General features: G+C 40.5%; 1 long non-coding RNA gene across 2 annotated transcripts in view; it reads left to right on the plus strand.

Annotated features, from left to right (window-relative positions):
• Positions 1-25,003, plus strand: part of LOC138109496 (uncharacterized) — a 299,865-nt gene that overhangs the window by 165,549 nt on the left and 109,313 nt on the right. For both annotated transcript variants that reach the window (XR_011150523.1, XR_011150522.1), the window contains exon 2: positions 24,798-24,864. This is a non-coding gene — a long non-coding RNA (uncharacterized lncRNA). The remainder of the gene's footprint in view (positions 1-24,797; positions 24,865-25,003) is intronic.

Consider the following 25,003-nt stretch of genomic DNA (forward strand, 5'->3'; position numbering starts at 1 on the left):
AAATATTTCCTTGGTGGAAATCTTTTCCTTATTGTGCTTTGGCTACACAGGTGAAAAAACAGATACAAAATGTGGAATTATCCATAAATCCAGCCCAGGTCTACCTCATTTGGGTTTGAATGGCTTAAAAAAGTGATTATTCCCAGATCCCCCTTGTTCCAATGACATTCACAACTGTTGTGGTTCCTTTTGAGCACTGCATTTTTATCGGGGTGCGCACTATTTCCTTTTGCATTCCACAGCTTTAAATTGCACTATCATGGGTGGCAGCTGGGCCTGATTCAGCTCCAGGGGAATGGAAAAAAACCTTGATATTTCTACAGTGTAAAAACTGTGTTAACCTTTTTCACAAATAGTCAAGAGGAAAATCATGGTTATTTGTCACAGTGCAGAGATACCTGTACAAGTTTACAGATGTTCTTCTGCAGCAAAGGTGCTTCTGTCCACCTGCCTTAATTCAGTTTTCACGTCCTCCTGTGCTGGAGCAGAGTGTGCAAGAGCCACCCCAGCAAATGTGGCATCTATTCTAGGCTCGGTGTTCAGCAGAGATTATTGCACCTTACAGGCCTATCTCCAGAGAGATTCTGGGCAGAAGGTTTGCAAGATGGGTCAGATTACTGTCTGATGTAGGTAGGATGGGATCCATCCCTCCAAATCTTTGGTTTACTAGCTGTCCCAGTGTAGGAAAATGAGTTTAGGTTCAGGTAGAGTCTCTTTTTAAAAAAAACAACCTACTGAAGGAGGTTGAAATTATTTCATGACCTGCCATTGTAGACTTGAATACAAATATTCAGTTTGCCTGAGGATCTTGCAGGTTTTGACTTTCAAAGAAAACTTTCTGTAGAATACACAGGCTTTCATATTTGCTTTTTTGATGGGTTTTCCCATCATTTTCTCAGTCAGAGGTAAGTGGGTTGTCCTGATGCACCAGGATGTCCTGATGCACCACCTCTGAGAGGAACACAAGCCTTAAAATTCAGATTCTCTCCCTGTACAGAAAGAGAAATATAATCCAGAATCACTAAAACAAGAGCCAACTGTGCTTCTGAATCTGATTGCTGCCCAGGCTGAGGGGGGCAGTGGAAAGCAGTGGATAGTACTTGCAAGGATCCACTAGAGTGGAAGCAGTGGGAATGTGACAGAGTCAGGAACACAAAACTGTGGGATCTGAAACTTTAATCAGCCCTAAGGCTGTGTGCAGAATTCCCTGTTCCTTGTAGATCCCATTAAAGCTTCCCAGTTCAGGTACTGAGTAAAGGGGTATTCCATGAGTCCAAGTGGCAGAAGCTGCCTGCTTTCTCCTGTATGCTGTTAATGTGGGGAGAATGCTGGTAAATTCTAGCACTCAGGTGATGCCCACAATGTGTGCTCTGTAGTTACACACTCAGCTCCTGTGCTTGCAGGTCCCACATCTCAAGGAGCTGCTCCATAAAGTCTCCCTGGGCTGCCTCCTAGCACTGTGAGCCTTTCCCTGATGTGGGACCTAAAAGCAGATGCCAACTCTTTGGAGAGCAGAGAGTTAGATGGTAAATTCAGCCAACAGCCCCGACAAAACTGTAGAACAGCATAATTATAATAAAGTTTTAAAATATTCCTGTATCACTTGGATGAATTTTTTCATTTTCCACTCTGAGAATAACCTCTGATCTCCTGTGGAAATGCATCTAGCATTTAAATGGAATCTACATGTTCCTCTTGGACATTCAATTTTGGCTAGAGCTTTCAAAAGAAAAATAAAAATCAGACAAAAGACACTTATTCTGTGATAATGGTTCTGTTTCAGTGGTGTCTTTTAATTATGCTAGCCGGCTGTGTAAACTTAATTGCATTAGAGGCTACTAATTATCTGATTAGGAAATGCTTGGCTGTAATAGCTTATTTTAATGAACTGACTATGGATGCATGTGATTTTTCTTTGTTACCTCAAATTGTTAAACTCCATAAGCTGCATTCTGTCTTTTTTTTTTTTAATTTTTAATTTGAAATCTAATGTGTGAAACATGAACATATTTTTGCAATCTGGAATGGTTGCATATTTTTGCTGCTGCTGCTTGTGCTTTCCTGTAAGTGGTCACATCTCTGTTGTCATTCTTTTGCTGTGGTAGGTTTTGTGTGGCTTTTTCTTCTTTTGTTTTTTTGTCCCCTCCTTTCTTTCACCACATTTGTTTCTACTAAGTGACGTGGGAGATTTTATTTAGAAGCTGAATTGTATTTGTCTCAAGAAGGAGATATTGGGGCATTCTGCTTCTCTGAAGTATCTGAGACAGCACAAGGGTTGCCAGAAATTGCATGGGAAAAAAAGATGGTGTAGAGATAGCATCTGCTGGCTAATGAATTTCAAGGGATCTGGGCCTTCAAGTCATCTGTGGGCCTGGATTGTTTGGATGAATGTGGGCTGTTGCATCCATCCTAGAGGTCATGGCCAAGTGATACTATTGGAACGAGAAGCAGAAATGTGAGCTGCACTAATATCATTTCACCAGCTGGTTATGCTCATTCTTGGGAAGGCAGTGAATTATAAATCTGTAGGTAGAGTTGTGGCCAGGAATATTTCTGAGCAACTGTCCAAGATAAAACAAGGCATTTGTTCACTTGGTTTCAATTGATTTTCAAGGAGTGATGTCTTAAAACATTTCTTGCCCTTTAGAGCACTTTCTGAATGTCAGGGGGATTCTGGAGTCATTGCAGAAATGATTATAAAGGAGATGAGATGAAATGGGAGAAATTTGAGGTGTTTCAAACTCCCCTATTCATTTAACCTTTCCAAAGTGGCATATGAGCCACCCATAAGTTTTTGAAGCTGTGGAAAATATAAAAACACTTTGGCATAGACTTTATTTAAGATAACTTTCAACCTTGATTTTCTGGTTCGGGTAATGCTGAACAAAATATGCATTCTCAAAGTGAAAAATAATTGTTTCACGTGGTAGATTTTTTGCCTCTGATTAGGAGCCAGAGTTGGTTTAAAACCCAACTGTCCTGCTCAGAAGTAGCAGCAAAGAAATGACAGCAACTAGAAATTCATCTTGCTGCTGAGAGAAATATCTCTAGAGAGTGCTGTTATTTATGTACTTAACCATACCCTGATGTTTTGGTACCTGAGGAGGGCTGATGTCTAGATCTGTTTGCAGGAAAATTTCCATTGGAGCTTCCCAGCTGTGGTTTAGTCTTGTTTCCATGCCCAACTCTTGCTTGGAGTCCTGTCTTCCTTTACTGCCTGCTTCCTCCTGGATGCACCCAAAGCGGGTTTTGGAATATTCCCAAGGAATAGCAGGCAGTCCTGCTCAATGGACAGGTGGAGAAGGTACAGATGCTACTAAATGTGACCCATGTCTCTCCCCTCTCTCCCCTCTGCCCTCCCTCAGCCCTGTCTTCCCTTCTCAACAGACTTGCCCAGCACAGATAGACTCAATTCCTCTTTTGGGGTTTGTTTATTCCAAAATTAGCCATTTCATTTACTCATCCTCTGCAGTATGTAACTCTCAGGAGTTTGCTGGTAAGGAAATGAAGCCTCAGACCCCTTTAATCTGTTCCAAGAGTGAAGTGGGAACTTCTTGCTCCTCCTCACACCATTACTACTGCAGAGCATTTATCCCATGTGGGCTCACAGCAGCAGCCCATAAGAAGATTTTTCTGTTCCCAGTAGTGCTGGGAGCCTTGTGGGGTTGGGTGGTAGGAGAGATACTGTCTAGGACTGGGTGAAATGCTGTGACATCAGTTCACAGGAGCTCTGTTTGAACACTGCTTGATTTCCTTTGGTTCTAACTTACAGATTTCTCTTGGTTTTTGTTCTTGAAGTCAAATAGCATTAATAAGGGATTTAAGTTTCGGGGCAATTTTTAAGTGTGTCAGAGCCGCATATCCCGATGCGTGGGAAAAGGTGTGCAAGATCTATCTCCTCTCACCTGCTTCGCCTAGGATAGAAACACAGGCCTACAGACAGCCTCTAGTGGCGAGGGACTAGGGCAGCTGTGAAAAGCATCGTGGTGACAGAGGTATTAGGGTGGGGTTTGCCTTCAGCAGAAGGATCTCCAGTCTCCTGCTGATGTTCCCTGAGCACATGTGATGATCCCAGGCCTGGAGAGGGGCTGGTACAGCCCGGCAGTCCAGGGAAGGTCATCAGTTGCCTGCTCCAGCCTGGCTGCGGGAGGGGATTTGCTGCATGAGCAGGGAAAGCCATGGACAGCAAGAACCAGAGGAGGGAAGAAGGAGAAAGCCAAGAGACAGACATATACAGCTAGAAAGCAGGGGTTAAGGAACCAGCTACTGTTCAGTCTTCTGTCACTCTCTGAAAGGCTTGTTGAGAGCAATTAGGAGCTGGAAAGCAAACCTCTGTCCTGCTGCAGTCTCAGATTTTGCTGCCAGGTGCTGCAAGTAAAGGTGGGCACTGCCACTTCATATTTAATTGCTGTTTGTTGAATAAACCTTTGGCTTTTTTTCTTTTTCCTTATTGTCACCTCCAGAGTCTGCAGGTGGAAGAGCTAGAAGAAATAGCTTCAGGAACTCTAAAATGACAGCCCTGCAGGGTTGGTGATAAGAATTAATCTCAGGCATATTTCTATTTCTTATGCTGCCTTTGGAGAGAGAGGGAAAATAAGGGGAAAGGTGTGTGAAGATAATCTGAGACAGTCTTCTTCTTTCTTTTTTTTTTTTCCTAAAGGACAGGTGTAGCTATTAGCTACACCTATGGGAGAAAGAATATAAATGGAGAGGGAAGGAATTACGGTGTTAGTTATTTCTTTTAGGGGAAAAATAAAAAAATAATTATGGATTTTTGTGGTTTGAGCTTGAATATTTTTCAAGGGACTGGTGCAACCTAGAGTGCTAGATTATGCAGACTTTAAAGGAGTGTTTTTCTAATCAAAACAAAGTTTTCTTCAATGCTTTACCAAGATTTCACAAGATAAGCACATAATGACAACTAAGTATAGGCACTTGCCATGCTGAAGGTAGCCAGTAATCTTTAAGTTGCTAAATGTATTTGCATGGCTGTGTTGAATATTATTTCCATCTTCAGAGATGCAGTTGTTATTACTGTCCCCCTCCCCAGTACCTGATAGCATTAATGCCAAGATTAACTTTCTCTTTTCTCTCCTAACAAAAAAGAGATTGATGTAATAAAAAGTAAATTAGTACAGGCTACTAAATGGGAATAGCCAGCTATAAATAACCAAAGCATTTCCTCTTAATTACAGTTTTGATGCTTGCCTTGAAATTTTCTGGTTTTCCTCCTAATATATTAAGAATCTGACAGTGACAGGCTGGGAAAGAATCTTAGGAGAACTGCTGCTACTTTTCATTAATACCTGATTTTTTCAGTGTAAGATTTTCAGAGTTTAAAGATTCAGGAACTTCGTTTCTATGGAGCCTGTGATATCTCACCTCCCACGCTGATGCAGTGGAGGTATGAAACTTGTCTAAAAGGTGTTTGTGAAAGGGTAGCAATGGCCAGGGCAACGATGGTTAGTTTGGGAAGAAAAAAATTACCCGCAGATGTTAAAAATATGATTAATCATGTAGAAGTAGATTGGAAATTTGCACGCTATGAAAATCACAGATCTAATTTGTTTCCAGAGGATATATTTAAGTACAGCTCCATTGACTTTAATAGAGTTACTTGACACTTCACAGTCATGTCAGCGAGAGGACAATCAAACCCAATTTCCTTAGAGTAAGCAAGTGCAGGGGAATTTCAATCAGCATTTTTTTCAGATTTGGGTTATGAAATTGAAGCTGCACATATCCATCTCAAACACAACTTTTAAAACTATTTGTATTTCTTTTTGACTTTGTGATGAAGGACAATAAAAAGGAAAGATGTTTTGTGTTGAAATTGGTAAAATACAAGGTTTGCATACTTTTTTACTGGCTGTAACTTGATACACTGGCCTTTGCAATGGGGTGTGGTTGGCACAACCAGAAAATGAAGACCCCAAAATTACAGTCTTGTGTTGGTAGCTGGTATGCACCTCAGAACAGAAGTTACAGGGGAGTTTGTGATCTTGCTCGTGAGTGCAGGACAGTTCCTGGCATCCACCTTCTATAAAATCACCCTGATCATTCTCTGGTTTCCCTTTCAGTGTTGCTGCAGGCAGCAACCACACTGCACTGCACTGGACGGCTCTTACTGTCACCCAGGCATGCTGTTTTAATTGCAGCCATCTGTCCTTCTGCTGCTGCTGTTTACAGTGTGGAGATTCTTCAGGGTTTCCTCCAAATTTGATGTGAAATAGGTGTTTGTTATCATCTCACAGAATCACAGAGTGGTCAGGGATGGAAGGGACCTTAAACATCATGTAGTTCCAACCCTCCTGCCATGGGCAGGGAAAGATTCCACTAAACTAGATTGCATAAAACCCCCTCCAGGCCCAACCAATTTGAGTGCTGTTGTTGCTGAGGGTGAGACACTTCAGTTTAAGATGGCTCCAGACACGTGGGAGAGGAGGGGGTGTCAGTCTTCCCACTCTGTCTAGCTGTTTGGTGTCATGCAGAGATGAATGCTGTTATGTGAGCATGGAAGATAACGTGTTTTCTGTGTGAACTGAACACAACAATTAGGCAGCAGGAGGAGGTCGAGCATCATGACTCTAAATCCTGTATTGTGAGGAAAATCTCCATAACCCTAGACATTTAACACAGCTGGAGCTCTATCTGCTCTAGCTCTGTAGACATTGATTCTGATGTGGGAGAGGAGGAGGAGGAGGGTCAGACTTGATTATTGGTCTTTTGTGCCTTGGTCAATGTAAATTTCTGCCTCACTGAAATGTTTTGATAAATGGGAATCTTCTTTTAACTCCCTGTGAGATAAATGACTCTATTGAGCTTGGCTTTTGTTTTACTGCGCAACATCCAACTCTGTACTGCACTTTGAAATATTTTGGATCCTAGTACAGTAAGCAAGGAACAGTTTTGTGCATATAAGACAAAAGAGAAGTCTTTGCTGAAGTTGCAGACAGCCTCAGCCTTATTTTGGTTAATTTTGGGTGTGCACTAAGATGTCAGCTTATGACTTTGTGGATTGATTTATTTTTAAAAAAATCCTTGTAGAAATTTAAGTAAAATTTCTATTTGATGAATTAGAAAATATTTTCTTAGACCTAATAGATTTGTTTCAGAAAGCAACCTAAAAAGCCTCAAACCAGCTGCACAAATAAGGTAAAATCCATAGTTTAATTTCTCCCCACTTGAAGGTGAGGTGAAATGATGTTTGTAGTCATTTCAACAAGATCTCAAACCAGAAATCTTTCAAGAAAACAGAGCAGTTATGGCATGTAAGGCTTACATACATGACCATTAATTTAGCAGCACAAAGGGAACATTTAAATACATAAAAAGGAAAAAGGACTCTGTGATCTGTTTCCATAGTAGTAAAAAATTGCCTGTGGAGTTCCAAAGGGTTTGTGCTGGGATCAGTGCTGATACTCATTCATATTCATCTATTCATCCTCAGTATATTCATAAATGAAATGGAAAAGTGGAGAACTGTTATTAAGCACATGATTTAGTGCTATCAATAAACATTATTCACAACAGTAAAGACGAAGGCTGACTGAAATTTATGGAAGGACCTTTTGAGGCTCAGTGGCTGGGCAGTAGATGGGCAGATCAAATCAAACAGATAAACGTTAAGTGATGCATGGAGGGGAAACAATCATAGTTTCACATATTATATGATGGGTTCTGGACTGGCCATTAAGTTCCTGGGAGGCAGATCTGAGGTTATGGCAGAGTTCCCTGAACACAGCAGCTCAGAAGTCAAAAAGACGAGCAGCATTGGCATTATTAAAAGTAGAATAGAAAGGAAAAGTCATGGTACTGTAAAAAGCTGTGGCTTGCATTTTGAAAACTCTGTGTGGTTCTGGTCCCTTCATCTCAAAAAGAACATGACACAACTTGGAAAAGTTTCAGAGAATGGCCAGGGCCTGATGAGGTGTTGGCTGTATGATGGTGGGTAACAACACTGAGTTGTACGGGAAAGGTGACAGGGCTCAATTAAGTACAGTCTGCTTCACTGCAAGAACCTGTGGTCCAGGTTCTAAAGACAGAAATATAATTTTCATGTGAGGTTTAATTATACCCTAGAAGCCTTTGTAATAGGATGTTATGAATACTAAAAATGTCATGGTTTCTGTGGAAGACTAGATGAATTCATGCAGGAGACAAGTGGTTCCCCAGAGTCCTGGGGAGGTTTCTCGATTGGGGAAAGTGCCACATATAACTGATCTGTTCTTACTCTTTTACCTAGGCTTCTGCTTTTGGTAGTTGTGAGAGGGTACTGGCTCAGACAGACCTTTGGCCTGACCCAGTGTGTTACATTTATCTTCTGAATAGATGGGCTGCATAATCTCTCTGATACTTATAAACAAATCCTTATAAATTCCTGCTGCTCCAGAATCCGAGGGCAAGAAATAGAATATTATCAACCATTTCCCTAAATTGGAGAGATTTGATGTATATACTAATCAGTGGATATCATATCCATGGCTGCATCAAAAGCAGCATTGCCAGCAGGGTGAGGAAGGGGATTCTGCCCCTCTGCACCACCTGGAGTGCTGCATCCGACTCTGGGGTACTCAGTACAAGAAAGATGTGACTTCTTGGAGCAGGTCCAGAGCAGGGCCACAAAAGTGGGTCACAGGGCTAGAGCACCTCTCCTCTGCAGACAGGCTGAGTTACAGGTGTTCTGCCTGGAGAAGAGAAGGCTCTGGGGACACGTCATAGCAGCCTTCCAGTATCTAAAGGGGGCTTGTAAGAAAAATGGAGACAAACTTTTTATTAGAACCTGTTGCAATAAGACATGGGGTAATATTGTAGACTAGAAGAAGGTAGATTTAGATTAGATATAAGGAAGTAATTTTCTATGATGTGTGTGTGATAAAACACAGGAACAGATTGCTCAGAGGGTTTGTAGATTCCTTATTCCTTGAAACATTCAAGGTTGGGCTGGATAGGCTCTGAACAAACTGATCTGGTTGAAGATGTCCCTGCTTACTGCAGGTGGGTTGGACTAGATGACCTTTAAAGGTCCCTTTCCAACCCACACCTGTTTCATAATTTTATGAAAAAAAATTTCTATCTTCTCAGTCCCTCTGCTGTCCTCCCCAAAAGATAATTGAACTGTTTAAGGGTTTCTAGAAAAATTTGAACTCTGCTATGCTGATAGAACATGTAGATAAACTGGCCAAGAGCTCTCAGAGCCAACAGCACACAGACTGGGGCATGAGCTCACAGTGCTCTTCTTGCTCAGCTGGGGTACTCTGGGTGTTTCTCCAGGGTGATCTTCTGTCTGCCATAACAGGCATGTGTTTGATTTCCTCCTTGTGCAGGGGACCCTGGTAACATTTACGTCACACTGGGAAGCTGAAATCAAGTTAAAGCATAGGTAAAACTCCTATGGGAAATAATTCTGAAGGTGCACAGCTCTTACACATCTTTATGTGTATGTAGGTGTTTTAGCCGTGGACTTTCAGTCCCAAACATTCCTCATGTGGTGAGGCAATATTATCAGGGGATGCATCATCACTAGCAACTGGTATTCTTTGAAATCCATCTATGTTTTGTCCTTGTGATTTTGGAAAAAAATCCCATCTACCTCTGACCTTTTGCTTTCGAAAATAATCAGTAAATCATCATGGTGTTTTAGCCTCTCTTGGAAGGTCGTGTTTAATTGTGTATATCATTTGTACATGGCTGTGATCTTGCTATCCCTGAATCTGCAGAAGTCCCTGCAGAGACCTTAATAGATATTTTACGTGTTGATGCAGAGGAAAAAAATGTCCAGGGAAGCTTCTTATCTCCTCTGGTAGTGACTGTAGGAAGCTGGATTCCAGGAGGTAGTAGGGAGGACGAAGGGCAGCCTTATACTTTTAATGAGATTTAGCACAAATGGTAGGGAATTGTTGGATTTTAATTTATAGTCCTTAAACTAAAATCTTTAACATCAGAATTGTGATGTTCATTCAGAGAATCTAATGGGAAATTTAAATGAAATTCTGTGTTTGATTTCTTTTTGTTTATGACAAAGCATCTAAAACACCAGAGTCTGGGAAGAATATTTCTTTCTGCTGTCCAGGTTGTCTTTATCTGGGTAATAGGTCAAAGCAGAGGCCTTCAGGGGTAGCTTGAAATGTATTTTAGATATGGAATGTACTGCAAAGACCCTCCTTTAGCTACGTTGTCTCTGCATACTTTGATGCCATTATGACAACCTTCCTATCTGATTTTGTCCATGATTGCATCAAAATTGCCCTCCTGGTAAAGTGCACTATAAACTTTAATTGAATTCTGCTAAGTTTACCACACTCTCACAGGCAGGAGGAGGCTGTAATGGATTTTTGTGTGCAATGTAGTTGTTTCTATTTTCTGAATGCATTTGAGAAATTGGCAGATGTTAAGAGAAAGGACAGAATAACAGAAGCTGCCCGCATTGTAGACTCCTAATAGAACACTTGCATATAAATCATATCCTCAAAAATGGTGCCTTTAGACACGACATTTTAAAAAGTTCAGGTACTTTCTGGCCCTGCCAAAACCCATGTACCACTATAAAACAATAAGAAAATATGTGAGCACTGCCAGAAACCTCTATCGCTGTGGATCTTCCATGGTTCAAAGACACATACGTAATGCAGACAGCAGAAAATGCCACAAGCTACAAAAGAGGAAAAGTCAAATAAAAATGTTTGCTGTTCTGAGCAACCACAAACTTGGCAAGGTGTTTAACCTTGAGTGTGCAAGCAAGAGTGTGCAACGAAGGAAAAACTAGCAGGTCTCTGTGAAACGAAGAGGGCGTCTTTCTGTTTGGTAGTTGCAGTGGGTTGGGTTTGTAACCGGGCGGAAACACCAATTTAGTGTAGTGGTTTGGTCCAAAATACTCATTACTATTTATCTTCTGTGAGATAAGAATTAGGAGAAATGCAAAGCAGGCACCAAACTTGAAAGAATATAAAGAAGTTTATTAACAGACCTAAAAGAGGGATAAAAAAAATTATACCACACCTTCAGAACTCTCCTCCTCCCCCACCTTCCTCCCTTCTCCCACTGACAATGTAAAAAGACAACCCTTAAGATGTTCAGTCTGTTTATCACTTCCATAATAACCTTGTTCAGTCTATTTAGAAAGAGAAGTCTCTTCTTGCTCATGCTATGAAAACACTATCACAACGAGACAGCCACCCACTTCCAAATATTGTTCAGTCCATTTAGGAAGAGGAGTCTCTCTGCTCGCGTGTGAGTCCCTTCCCCCGACCTGCAGCTTTTCCCGCAGCTGCTTTCGAGGGTCTAGTCTTGAAGGTTTTGGGGTACAGTTTTAAGGTGGAGCCATTCAGAAACAAAAGTTCTCTTCACCCAACTCTGGGAGCATTTCATCTCTAAGAACAGAGGCCCTTCTCCTTCCTGGGGAGCAAAGGGTCTTCCTCGTCTTCATCGTTAGGACTATCTCTGGGAGCATCTCTAGGAACTGAGGTTTTCTCCTTTCCCGTTTGGAGCAAAAGTCCTCACCTGGTCCATCTCTCCCTGTCCAAAACGTCTCATGAAATTACAGCTGCGTCAGCATCTGCCTATCTCAGTGCAGGTGCTTTTGCTTACGAGTTGAACACTCCACCCCCCATATCTTCATGAAATTACAGTGGGTACTCTGATACATCATAGCTTCACAACAGAATTTCAGCTTTGAGCATCTCCTCTTTCTCTTCCCTCAGGTTTTCAGCTCTTCACAGCAGTAAAAGGGTTAATCTCACCTCGGCCTTGCAGCTGGAATGTCGCTTCTTATCGCTGTTGGTCACCTGACCTCTGCTGGACAGTGGTGCCGCTTTTGCTGAAATCTTGGCTGCAGTGGTGGAGGGGGGAACGTGGGTGGAACAGGGCCCATCGGCTACAGGATGACCGTGGCCCGCTGGCCCCCACATGGGGCCCGCAGCCACCTGTCCCAGCACCAGAAACGAGAGAGAGAGCTGGGGGAGGTTGTCTATTCTTAAGTGTGGATCACAGAGGCGGTCACAACTTTAAGTGGCTTAAAGAATTGTCCATATTCAAACTGGCCAGCTGATAGGTTCTGTTTGGTCATAGAGGAAGCTGTAAGAAGAACATCACTTCCGAGACTTAGCTTGCTAACCTATAACAGCAGTAAAGCCAGTGCTTGAGAATTGGTATTAAGTATCCCACATCTCCCTCCCTAGGAGACTGCAGCAGCTTCAGTGGCTTCCAGGCAGAGCAGGAATATAAGCTGCCATGAAGGAGAGAACAGGCCACACCCCAAAATGCTGGTACATGAACCAAAGGCCACAGGATGCTGATCACACACATGATGCTCAGAGAATTTTGTGGGTCCCTTTGTAGGATTTGCTGAAAACTGAAAGCTTTGTGTTTGGATGAATATCTTTTGAGGAGTCATGAATGTCAGAAAATTGTTGGAAGAAGCACCCTGCAGGCATCAAGAAAGCAGTGAAGAAAGATTCATCTGAGGAAAGAAGTCTCTGCAACTGCAGTACTTAATCACAGACAGAGTAGGACTGCTGAACTTCCCCTGGTTTCCTTAAAAATTGAGGTGCAGTTTGGCTGCCACACTAACCTCTGGAGAAGTGCAATGTTTGAAGTTTAACTGGTTACCAAAATACGGCAAATGTTGATTTCTTGCTTGAACTGGCAAACTGAAATGAGTATCTCTCTATTGCAAGTAGACTTTTAACTCCTGATAAGGAGACAAGATTTTCTTTCATATAAAGCAACAATTCTTCATTGTTAAATTCTTTGCAGAAAATAGTCTCATTTTTATTTATGATGTAGAATTTTAATAGGGTTTTTCAGGTAATGCTAATCTTCAGCAGCCCTCTGCTGTGGTCAGGGATCTCATCTGTTGAAATGCCCCTATTCAACTCATCAAAAACACACAGACAGTTCAGAGTGTTTCTGGGGCTTTTTTCTAAATTTCATGCGTCAATCATTATCAATTTGTGCTGTTTGTTCATATTATTTTTTTTTTTTAAGCAGAAAAAAGAAGGTAAATCGACTGCAGGAAGGATTTTCCTCTCCTTTGATTCTGAAATTCTCTTTTGATTCCTAAAACACAGCTGCTTAAGCTGCTGGGACTTTGTTCTGCTTATATTCAGTCGAGTAACAGTCCAGCTGATTCCAGAAACCTCTACAATCTGCAGTTTCTCATTTAATAATGCAGAATAAACAGTTACTGATTTACATAATTTATGTTTCCCTTGTTTCCAGCACAGTTTTCTGATTACATTAACAAAATCATGCTTTTACTTTCTCACCTTTGAAGTTATTACTTTGAAAGCTGGGTATATCTGCTTTATTAATTCAGTGTAGGTGACATTAGGAATGGGCCATGGCCCATAGTGCACCAATTACAAGCAGATAAAACAGATTCTCATTAATATGAATATATAATCAGTTTATTAAGGTAGGGTCTATAGTCTGCATGGAAACAGGGCACCCTAGTGCAAATTGCTTTATTTAGAGAAAAAAAACAGTTTTGGAGAAAAAAAATCAACTAATAACTAATCAATTGAAGAAGACAAAACCAGAAAGGGTAATGGATGGGAGAGAGATCACGTATCTGCCATTAGTGGAGTTCTGATAATAGCTGAGACCTCCTCAGTGCAATGCACCTTTTCCAGACCAATCTTCCCTTTCATTCCCTTCTTTGTTAAATCAAAGGTCTACCTGATGTTTCTATGTAACTTCAGTTCCTGTATTGCAAAACTGGCTTTAAATTGGAACTAAGAGAAGGTTTAAGGTGGCATTTTGATTTTTTTGCCTCCTATGTTTTATTTCCTCTTGTTTTGCCTGTTGACTTGGGGGACTTTGTTCTACGTTGTTTGCGTCCTACACTTTGTTCTACACTGTTTTGGGTACAAAACAGCTGACTGGTGTGGCCAGAAACTTGATCTTCTTATCTGCTCTGCATCTCACATAGTGCTCCTCAGAGTGGCCGTGCTCTAGTGTGACTCGCTACATGCTATTACCTGTCTCTTTCCAGGAGTCCTCTGGGGGTTAAAGGTTTAAATTTAACCTTTCTCCTTCGAAACTGATGCATTTTAAATTTATTTATGCACCTATGAGAGCAATGTCCCAACAAATTATGGACTGCCTTTTGAGTTTGGAAACCACTTCTGTTTTCATTTGGTGATTAATTTCCTTCAAAATGAGGAATTGAGTGTCCCATTTTGGTACTGCTATGTCCATGTTGAGGATTAAAGTCTCTGCCTAAAGACATTTGAAAGTGTGAGTTGATGAAATGTAACCAATACAGCCAAGTGGAGCAACTGAGTATGTGTGGAAGATAGCTGAATCTTGATTCTGACAGGACATGAATGTAGCTGAGCAGAGTGACAACATGATTTGCCTTTCCCAATCTGCAGTATTAAGGAAGGTTAAATATGCTAAAAACAGTAGGCAGATGTCCTGCAGGTTGCTTAATAAAAGCTGGGCTCAGCTATTCATATTTAATGAGTCTATATTCAGAATGGATAAGCTTGCAGCAGGGAAGACAAATGTTTTCTCTGCAGTCATCTCTACTTTTTTCTTCATACCATGTGTTAGAGGCAATCCTCATAAATCTTAAAGGATGTGCAGATTATCTAGCCCTGATTATCTTTCTTGGAGGTACTATGGACTTTCTCCTGGATGTACAACCTTGGCTAGCAATAACTTCTTTTACATGAGCCATTAGAGGTGGATACTGATACAGAAAAGAGAATTGGGTGCTTCAGCTGGAAATGAGCAAAGCTGTACATTTTTGCCTTCTCTGTCCTGCCTAGAAAGGTAGAGACAGGATATTACCCAGAAAAAAGGCAGGCAAAAGTTGAAAATCCTAGTACCACCATATATTGATATGTCTACCTTGGACCATGTTCTGTCCTGCTTTTTGGAAATATTTGAGCTCATTTTTTGTCTTCCCAGATGTGTATGCTCAAACAGCTGCTTGTGTGTTGTGCTGCAGAGGGAGATTCACACCTGTTGGTTTAATGCAAATAGTTTAGTTTTCTTGTGCACAAACTAGGTTTTCTCCATTGACTGTAAAGGGAACTTTGGTAAACTTTGGTGTTGTTTTTCTGTGATTTTCTGTGATTTCTGTGAAATCTTCCTTCACTGATTTTGTAGGAAGCTCAGGGAGTTTAAATATGCTGGCTCATGCGTGGAATGCTTGGCAGTGTTTGTAGTGTGTCCCCCTTCCTTCTGTCATAGAATAATCTATTATTGGGGGGCTCAGGTGAAGAGAGCCTCTATAATCTGTGCAGTGCAGAAGTGCCCTTAAATTTATGCCCAGGTGTTGTTCTGAACAATTTTGTGCTTCTCTTTGTATTCTGTACGTATTCCTTCCCAAGTCTTATACATTAACATTCTTCGATGTATCTAATATCTCTCACTTATAGCTCATCTTTTCCTTCAGCAGAATTTTACATACACAGTGTTTATTTTGGACATTTTTCTCCTTTCTAAAGGAACAGAATGAATAAGGACAGAAGGACCATAGTCAGTCTCTAGCCAGCCAGAGTCCCCTTGTTTGAGGCTTGTCCAAGTAAACCAGCCATCTCAATGGCATTTTGACAGTTTAGGTTCCATGCACAGGACAACATTTCAGGGTAGCGAATCAGTGGGAAAGCAATGAATTAAAACTTCCAGCCTAGCAAAAGCTTCACCTCACTTTACCTGTCTCATCAACCAGCAAAATAGTTGTGCTACCTATGCTCCAAATGTAATATTACCTTTCTTATGGCTGAGAAAATACCTTTCCCTTGTTGTATTATTTGTTGATTCCCGTGTCAGGTTGAGCTTGCTTTACTGACTTGCACTTTCCATTGTGAACTTGCTATGGTGCTAATTTCCATCAGCTGTTCTAATCAGCTTGTTTTCATTAAAGAAACAAACAAGCAAAAAACAACCAGAGAAAAACTCACACACCCCAAATTTGGGCAGCTGCTGTTGCAAGGCCCTGAGACTAAAATTGTCCTGGCAGAGCATTTGTGTTCTCTTTAAAATAAAACCCAAACCCAAGCAAGCAACCAGACAGCTGTCTCAGCTGCTTACCTGTACCTCACACCTTGCTGCATGCATGTGCAGTGTCATCTTAACATACATCAGAAGATCACAATCTGTCTTTTCTAACATAGGAATGGTCAGCCTTGAGTTCTCTTCAGTGGGGGAATTAAAAAACATGTCTGAGCCTGAAGGGTAAGTTCAGACTGGCTGTTGTTGAATGGTCTGTGTCATAACATTGATCTGTGTGGCTCCCAGATGTCCTAGCACCTAAGAAATTCAGTTGTGAAAAGGATGTAAAAGTGGCATAAAAATATATGTGTTTTTCTTCTAATTTTCTGCTTGCTGACATGTAGTATTTAAGCAGAGGAAACTGTTTTGATGCCAAATTCATGAAGAGAAAATACTGAAATTTGTGTCATTTAAGTACCAGAGCAGGTGTTTTTTCACTTGTAAGGTCACCTTTTGAGGCTAAAAAAAATGCTGTAAAAATTATGGAGATTAAAAAACACTTAGGGCTTAATAGGAAAAAAGTTATTGTGAAATACATATCTGTCTTACAGAGGTGCAGACTGTGTTTCATACTTAGGTTTCACTAAGATCTCCAAATAAAGTTAAGATTGAAGAAAATTTTGACAGTAGAAATACAGTATGTTGGACTCTGTTTTTTTCTGTCTGTCTTGTGGCTGTATATGGCTTTTGATGTATTTTCAGTTTGAATTGGTTTCTCCATTCTTACTACCACATAACACAGGGTATAAACCTGGATGAGCAGGGTTAAGAAGCAGTATTAGGAACAAAGGCTCTCTGTTTGCCTGGTATCATTCTAGAAACTGGAAAATTGGACTAATTTTGGTCTAAACCAAAAAACAACAACAAAAAAAAATCAGCTGAGGATAATGTTTTACTATAGAGAACATATGAGTTCTTTTAAAGCTCGTGAATTACCTTTTGTGGTAACATCATGAAGGGTTTATTTGCAAGTAGAAGGTTACAAATTAGGTTACATAAAAATAAAACTCCCTCCCCTTGCCGTGATTCTCATATATCATATGGACTATCTCACCCAGGTTCCCATGGAACTCTTGTCTCAACCTAAATGCTGAAAGTTTACATGATTATAAAAGATAACTGGAGAAATGTATGGGGTTAATATACACACCTCTGACTTTGGAAGTCGGAATCCTGTAAGACTGAGAGTACATTCTGGGGAATGTGGCTTGGGAAGAGCGTAAGTGATATCCAAGTTAACCTTGAGGGAAAGTGATGCATCCAGAAGTGACTATAACAGTGTGGTGTTAGTGCTCTCCAACCGGCCTCCAATGGGTCATGCTGTCTGGGAACCTGTTCTCTCTTTCCCTTAGCTCTGAGATGCTGAACAAATTTAAATTCACTCATGTTTTCTGTTTTACTTTTAATGCTTAGTCCTTGAGTCTTGCATTCCACAGAAAGTGTTTCCTTCTTCTCTGGGTAGCTCAGAGTAGTTCTTCTGCTCACAGAAGCATCTCCATTCTGATTATTTGGGAGCTTTTATCACTGCTGCAGAACAGATATTAAACCATTTCTTATCCAGGAGAATGGATTCATGGCCAGACAGGGAAACTGTGATAGCCCAGGGTTTATGTAAACACTGCAGCAATTCCCATCACCACACCAGCTCAGTGATGAAGTTTTACCCAAACACGTTATCAAGGAAGGAAGCCAGCATTATCAGTCTTGTCTGCAGTTTGGAGAAGCAGGTTTAGCTTCACTCTGAGGCAGTTCTCTCATGAATGTGAGCAAGTCAGCCTGCCTGTGTTTTAATTCTTTCAGCAGCAGCGTGGGGATACAAGCAACAGTCCTGCAAGGAAAAAGCAAAAGACCACAGGGCGCCCTAGTACAGTGCTAATGAATATGTAAGTGCCACAGGCAGTAATAGGCAATGCTACAAGGCTCTTCTGTTTCTACAGTGAAGAGTACGCTGTCTGCTTCTGTGTGTGTCTCTGTGTGTTCAGTGCCTGCAGGGATGGCATTCTTTATTGAAATGACAGTGGTTCCACTCAGTAGGTTTGGGGCAAAGATTACCAGTTGAGTATAGTGATGATAAATTAATATTGTTTTAGCCAGGTGGACTATTACACTAGTTAGGAGGTTCCAAGGACAAGCCTGAAATTATTGGGTTTAGGGCAGCTTGTATCATCAAAAAAAAGGATTTTTTTGGTGTCCTGACAAAATGTGAACTCAGACACTGATTTCAGAATATGCCTCACTAACTTTACTCCTTTTTATTTTGGGGACTTTCTATTTCTCAAAGATAGCTTTATATTTGGCATCCTTCCTGAACATACTATGCTGCCACACTACAAATGTGTGCACATGCTCTATTTTTAAATCGAGCTTTTAAGGCAGCTGCTGCTCTCACTGGTGTTTGCAGTGGAACACAGATGCCCAAGCCCTACTGAGGCTGATGAAATAATACAGGCACAGCCTGTGCCTGCCCTGCCCTTCAGTTATCATCTCAGCAGCCGCAGTAACTTTCCTGCATCAGCCCACAGGGACTTTGTGTAGTAGAAGGGTGTAATTCTTTGATCTGTTCTGCTTTTTCCTTAGAACCTCTAAATCCTACACTTTATTAAACCCTCCTCATCTCAGAATGTTAAGGCTATGTTCTGTGTTGTGGTTTCAAAGCCAGAGATTCACAGAAATTAGCACTGGAAGGAACGGCAAGAGTTCCTCTAATCTTTGCACTGATGCAGTGCAGGGCCAGCTGAATCTATTATCCTTCACAGCCGAAAAAGAATAGGGGAGCTTTATTGGAAAGTGTAGACATAGATCTTGAGATCTGTAATTGCAAACTTTATCATGCTCCCATCTTCTTAGAGCACTGCAGCCACAGCAGCACTACTGTGATGTTATTTGTGGCAGATGACTCTGAAGACCCTTTAGGTCTGGAGATGCCCAAAGCAATCTGTTCTGTTGCTTGTCCAGAACACTCAGTGGAACTCAGCTCCTGGGGATATGGTACCTGCTGCTGCAACACTGACCTTTGCCAGCAGATACAGGGAGCTTATTTTGTGCTATTAAGGAAGGAAGATGATGCATTTTCGGTTCCGCTCCTATTTACAGACACTGATAAATACTTATAGCGGTAAATGTAGAAAGATATTTAATGCAAGGAGAGAAAACATCACTGTAAATCATCGAGGCTGGTGAGAGTTAATCCTGTTCTCTTAGGTCAAGTGGGAATATGGGCTTGTGTGCATGACTGTTGGATGCAGAAGAATCACAGACTTCACAAAAAAAGGTATTTTTTCCCAAACTGTGGATGCAGGGTTTTAATTTTACTAGAGGTCACCTTTTGTTTCAAACAACTTCTGTTTCCAGAACTGTTCCAGGAGTGGGCTTATCTTTGATGAAATGTTTTGTCAATGTCGTGCTTGTAGAGATGGCTCTGATGATGTAGGTCACAGCCAGCACCTCTGTTTTGCTATTCCACAGATTAATACAGTGTGCTGTGCACAGAATGTGCAGGGGCTGTGTATATCACCCTAATAGACAGTGTTTGCAAAAGTTATAATTCACAAAGGCAGTCACAGCAATGAATTAAGTGCTCTTGGCATTTGGGAAAGAAAGCCCATTTGAAATCCAGCTGCTTGCCAGCTGTGGATATTCATAGCAATTATTACATTGGTTGCTTTTTTCACTCCATCTTTTCATTTTAAAAGTGTAATGAATGATTTTATTGCCGTCTTAAAAGTCTATTTATAATCCATTCATCTTGTGATGAACATGTGTATCCGATTCTCGACCTCTCTTTAATACTCTACAAAGTAGTGTTGCTTAGTTTAAAGTTTTCCTGGCACAAATGCGAGACAATCACATTTCTTAACACCTTGAGTGACCTTAACTTTCACTCTTGTACAGTACTAGAGTGTGAGTTTTAATCAGTATTTAATATGTAACTAAGATATTTTTTTTCCCCTTTACATTTTAGTCATCCCTACCTTTCATTTCTCTTGGCTAGCAATATCTGGGGAATGACTGGGAATGCTTGGAGGCTTTGCAATATGGGCAGAATCTTGTTAATTCATTCTTCAAAGTATGCACTGCAGTTTCTGATGCCCACGTGCACAAAGTAAGGCATCTGACAGCCATACGGTCATGACACTGTTGTTTTAAACCTGCTTGCTCTGGCAGCTGCAATTGCAGTGACCACTTGACTGCAGCACCACATTTTTCAGCTTGTATTCTCATCTGTCCTGCTGTGGCACTTTTGCTAACAGTGAATTACCCCAGAGCTGGTGATGGAAGCAGTCACAGTCATTGCCATGCTGCTGGCAAGCCGGAGCCTAGTTGAAGGAGCAGCAGAGGCTAAATGTCTTAGGTGGAGAAGGAGGGGGATTTAGATTCTTGGCACACAGTTGTGGCACTGGGCATTAAAATTTCAGGTCTTTTTTGTCTTATGCTCATGTATTGGCTGTGATCACCCTTCTTAGGTGCTGTGTCCCATCTTCACATTCAAAAATTAGGAGATTTGGGGATGTGACCTTGTTATTTTAAAATGATCAGATTCTTGATGGGCTGTATCTGTATTTTTAATCCCAAGCTCTTTTATGGTATTTCTTCTGACCTCTAATTTTCATAAAAATTATTATTCTGTCAAGCCCCTCTGGATAAAAAAAGTGAAGGTACATTCCAAAAAATCCAGGTCAGAGATGCCTCTGTCCTGAGGCTTGGCAACTTCAATACAAAGTCCATGGTCTATTACTGGGTACGGTATTTCCTGAGCTACTGGGTAGCACTATGTGGGCAGGGTGAGGAACATAGTGGAGCTGGATTTTTCTCTGTAAATCCTTCTTTGGAGGTGCATTCCTGATGTTGCTGCTTATATCAGCCTCCCATTCTGGGTGGCTGAAAGGAGGGCTGGAGCAATCCCCCTTCAGGCACAGATGAGCTGCAATACTTTGGAGGTGGCCCTTGCTCCAATAAAAAAACTTGGAGGCTGTGGGACCTGGCTGGTGGAAGATGATGCCTGAGAACACTGGCTCTGATTTTTAAAAGCTCCTTTTTCATAATTCCCTACCTAAGTAATAAGAGAATTGCATGCATATACAAGCAGTAATTGAAAGGGACAAGAGAAAAATGAATCTAAATGATTTATGACAGGGAGGGTTTGAGGTACTGGAAAGGGATCTTAATCAGGAAGCCAGAAACATATCTGTGCCTTGTGCGAGGGCACATTTTTCTGAGGACAGTGGATAAGATTGAATTTGAACCTGACAATTTGAACCTTTCTATGCACTAGAAGATCTAGAAAAATATGGCATATATCCATTTTTGCTTTCTTGGCTCCCCAGTTTCCTTATATATTGATGTGGACCTGCACATTCTTTTTACATATGGTCTGGTATTTTGGGGAAAGTTTTTTCCCATCTTTGGTCTGCCTCATTTATTTTTGATAACTGAATGTGAAGCACCAAGGTCATCTTCTGAGCCACCAAAACTCCAAAAAAGTTGCTCTTACTTGCTGCTTAACAATTTCAGTGTCTAGAAATTACCACCAGGGAAAAGTACCAACCCAGGAATATCAAGTCTTAAGCAATTAGGAAGGTATGTGCCTGTGCCCCTAGTTTTGATGACTTCATTTCCGTGAGGAACCTAAGGGCAAGCAGTGTGTCAGCATTGACCCTCAAATCACCACCCTTTCCTGTGATCCTCCTGGAAGGACAAGGACTTGGGCTGTCTAAGCAGAGTCAAATGGACAAGACATGCAGGTGATAAGATCCCAACTCTTTGCATAACCACCTCCCACTGCATCAATCCTATCTTTAGCTTCTCTCTTGCCCTGCTTGCTGGATGTCACTTTTACTGTTGTGATATATTTGGTAGAGAAAGTTTCAAGCTTTCCAAAATGTTATCATTAACTGTACTTAATAGATTTATTTTATCTATTGCTAGCTAGGAAGAGGAGAAATGGCATGCTAAAGGTAGTTCTAGGGATAAGAAGCTGAGAAAGAGAATTAATTGCATATGACTTAGCAAAGAACAAATGGATTGAAAATAGAGTTGCAAATGGTGTGTGTGAATACTACTAACACAAATAACAGTTGCTTGAGTTCCTACGTGGTTGGAGTAATTTGTTTCATGGAGAGTTACTTGCAGAGTTCCTTATCACTCCTTCTGAAGTTCTTTTTTTTCAGTCCTTCTGCGTCCTTGATGAGATTGGACCCTATCTTGCACAGGCTTATACATCTTCATCGTGGTGATAAATGTGGGAGTTGCTTGCTTTCAGCTGGCTAAAATGCAGAAACAAAGATTGGTTTAATATATCATTTAATGATTTTTCACTCTCCTTATACTGTCTTTCAAAACCACATAGGTTACCCCTTCTCCAAAATTGGTTCCCAGTATGAGTGGTGTTGTCTTGAACTGAGATTGACTAACCTCATTTAAAATCCTGTTAGAAAAACTTGAAGAGATTTTTTTACTTATTAGTTATTCTGTATTTTCTAAAGGGTTTCAAATGTCCAAGTTTTTCAAAGTTGTTACCTGTTTTTATGGATTTCCAATACAGGGGCACTTGCATGGCTTGATTTTTTGCAGACAATTCTGTGTCTTGGGGGCTAGTTAATGTGACTAAAAATTCCATCTCCTCCAGACAGTTAAATACTTTCATGCAGATGTAATCTCTCTGTGATATTTTTGTCCAAAGTTGCTGTCCAGTACTTAGAAATCTGATCATAAGATCTAGAAATAATATTGTTTGGAATGACTTTTGCACCTTGGAAAGTTTTGGTAGTAATTGTAAAATGACCATACAAGTTAGGAGTAGGGTTTTATTTTCTGATATGTAAAACACACCATGAAATTAATAATCAGACACAGTAGGGCAGTTCTTTTCATTACTTAAATGGGCTTAACTGGAGCTCCAGAAAATTTAGATGGCATACTAGCAGCACTATATAAATTGGGTATGCGTTCCCATGAATAATACAGCCATTATCCAATTCGCCGCCTTCTTAATTTCATTCTCCTCCTTAAAAGAAGTTAACATTTTTGTCACCTACTTAATACAAATGATATTTTACTCTTAGGAAAGAAATAAGAATAATAGAAGGAAAGAAATAATAATAATAATAATAGAAGAATAAATGGTGCCAGACTATAAGACAACTATTAGAAAGTCACTAGGAGCAACAGTGAAAGTCTTTTTGACTTTTGTGGTTAAATGTGCCTTGAATTTGACAGTGATTTCAGCATGACAAGAAACTGTAATGTGCTATGACCCTCTACGTTTAGCAGACAATGGAAAGATTCAGAGTCAGCAATAAAAACTTTTTGTTGCTCTTTCTGCCCATGCTCACCTCTACTCTGTGATTGAACTAGACACCTGAACACACCCCCTCCTGTGCATCCATTGGATAAATCCTTTCCAAAGCAGAGACACAGCTCCCATACCTACACCTACCAAACTATTCCTCTCTGTCCATCGATGGTCAATAGGTGGTGGGCTGATCTCTGTTAGTAACTTCGAGAGAAAGGAGATATGCCCTTGAGGTCAGCTAAAATTTTCGCAGCTGGATGCAAGTGAGGTTGTTTCATAAATGTTGGTCAATCACCAACAGCAGATGAGAAGCCCAGGCTGCCAGTTTAGCTGATGGGGTGACTTTCACATGGAGACACCACTGAACTAAGCACACTTCTAGCAGCTGTTTGCTTAGACAGTGTTTTTAGTAGATTACCCCATATCCTTGAGCAGAGTTGTACCAATTTTCCATGAAAAAAAAGACCCCATTTTTCAGATTTAGGAGGCCCATGAAGATGTTCCATTTTGTCTTGTCCTTCATCAAAAGAATTGAAACAATTCTTATGAAGTAGGATTTTTTTTCCCTTAAAAGCTTTAAGTTCTTCAAAAATGCTTTTTGAAAGAGGTGTCTGGAGCAACCGGGCAATTTAACTTTTAATTTGTACTTAGTATTTTATCCAGCTTCTCAAGAAGCAGGGGAAGATTTTTAGGACCCAAATGAGAATTAGGTTTGCAAAGCCTCTCAGCTTTCACTGTAACTGGAATGTTTCTGTCTTTGAACCTTTTAAATATCCTCTCATAACAAAGATGCTGAGTAAGCGTGTTCTTTCAGCTTGATTGAGGGCCAGATTTTAGGGTCAGAGTTATTTTTTAATGGCTGTTTTAGCATTTTTGGTGCTTTCCACTCTCATAGTTATTCAGAAGTGTGCATGAAATGGAAATGGCTTTGAATATTTATCTTGCTTCCCTTTCTATTACTTGCCATGCTTTTTATAGGCTTAATTTTTCCTTCAGTATTTATGATACATTCTGCCTAACTTCAATTCTGAGTAGCAGTTGTAACTGAGACTTAATGAAGTTTTTTGATGGTGAATATAGATGCATTCAAATAAAACATTTTATTGTAACATATTCCAAAACTAGCCAGTGGTATTAATTGCAGTGTTAGAGATTCAAACAGCAAGGTGAATTTTTAGTTTGTGTAGCCTTACAATAAGAGCTAAGTAAATCACTGATAGAATTGAAACTAATAAAGCACCTGAAGTCTCATCTCATGGCTTATTTGGCAACAATTTTAAGTTTTCTTCCCTATATTCAACTGAACTTGTTTATAGATATTCTTTCTGTATAAACTTGAAAGTGTTCACAACTATTTTTAATGAATATTTCTAAGCATTTCCTTGATCCATGAGTTTTTCTAAGCAGTTGATTGCAAGTAATTGGCAATCAAAATGCAAGCTGTGCTGATTCATTTTTATTAGGCACATTACTTACAGCAAGGTATTGTTTCTCTCCCCAGATGGAGGTTCCAGTTCAGGAAAATATTAAAACAGAGAACTCAAAGGGACTTCATAAAATGCTTACAGGTATGTTCCTCAGTGCTTTACTGAGTCCAGAGTATAATGAGAGTAGTTCTTTAAAGCAAGTTTCTGCTATGCATAGTTTGTGTTTATGAGTTTTAAAGACACTTTCTGTCTGTGTTCTCCGATGTTAAATTAAAACTTG

Source organism: Aphelocoma coerulescens, chromosome 4 (assembly GCF_041296385.1).
Source record: "Aphelocoma coerulescens isolate FSJ_1873_10779 chromosome 4, UR_Acoe_1.0, whole genome shotgun sequence".
Taxonomy (NCBI): Eukaryota; Metazoa; Chordata; class Aves; order Passeriformes; family Corvidae; genus Aphelocoma; species Aphelocoma coerulescens.